This window comes from Triticum dicoccoides, chromosome 2A (assembly GCF_002162155.2).
Source record: "Triticum dicoccoides isolate Atlit2015 ecotype Zavitan chromosome 2A, WEW_v2.0, whole genome shotgun sequence".
Lineage (NCBI taxonomy): Eukaryota > Viridiplantae > Streptophyta > Magnoliopsida > Poales > Poaceae > Triticum > Triticum dicoccoides.
Genome location: NC_041382.1, coordinates 751,367,691 through 751,368,767, shown reverse-complemented (window position 1 = coordinate 751,368,767; position 1,077 = coordinate 751,367,691).

Here is a 1,077-nt window from a genome sequence, read left to right as displayed (position 1 = left end):
GGCCACGCGCCCGCGTTGTCCCGTCGTGGTCACCGCCCCTCTTGGCTCCAGCGCGTGCGCACCGCACGCGCCCGTCCCCGACCTCTCCCTCGCGCGCCCGCTTGCTTCGGGCGACGCCCGCTGCGAACCACCCCCCCTGAGCTCTGTCCACGCCCGCGCTTCCCTGGAGCGCGCCGGCACCCGCGCTTGCCGTCACTGGCCACGGCCACCACCGAAGCCCCCTGCTACCCGTGCCTCCCGCTCGCCGGTCCGGTCCCCACTCCGGCCACCACCCGCGGCCTCCTCCCCGCGCTACCCCTCATCGCTGCGCCCCGCGGCCACCTCCGCTGCCTCCCTTGGCCGGCGCCTTGGCCGCCGACGCCCAGCCGCGTCGGGCCATGGCCTCTGCCTGCGGTCGGGTGCCCGTAGCGCCCGTTCGGGCCACCCCGCACCCGTCGCCCATTATGCCCCAGGGCCTATGACATATGGGCCCGCCCCAGAACGGTTTTACAAAAAAAAAAAGAATTAACAAATATATATTAAATAAATAAATAATAATTAAATTAATTAATTAATTAAGCAATTAATTACGTTAATTAATCATAATTAGATTAACCTAATTAACTAATTAGTTTAATTAAACAGTAATTAGATTAGTTAAACATTAATTAGACTAAACAGTCAATGACAAACGGGACCCACACGTCAGTTGACCAGTCAACGCCTCTGTTGACTGCTGATGTCATGCTGACGTCATGCTGACGTCAGCGTGCACTGTTCTGGATAATGTTGGATTAAAATATTTAAATAAATGCTAAAAATGATTTTAATCTTTTAAAATTTATATAAAATAAACCGTAGCTCAGATGAAAAAACTTTGTACATGAAAGTTGCTCAGAACGACGAGACGAACCCGGATACGTAGCCCGTTCGTCCACCATACACCCTAACCTATCGAACCCGCAACTTTCCCCCTCCGGCTCCTCTGCCCGAAAACACGAAACACTGGGAATACTTTCCCGGGGGTTTTCCCCCCTTCACCGGTGTCACCTACTACCGCGTTAGGGCACACCGAACACCGCGTATTGCCTTGATATA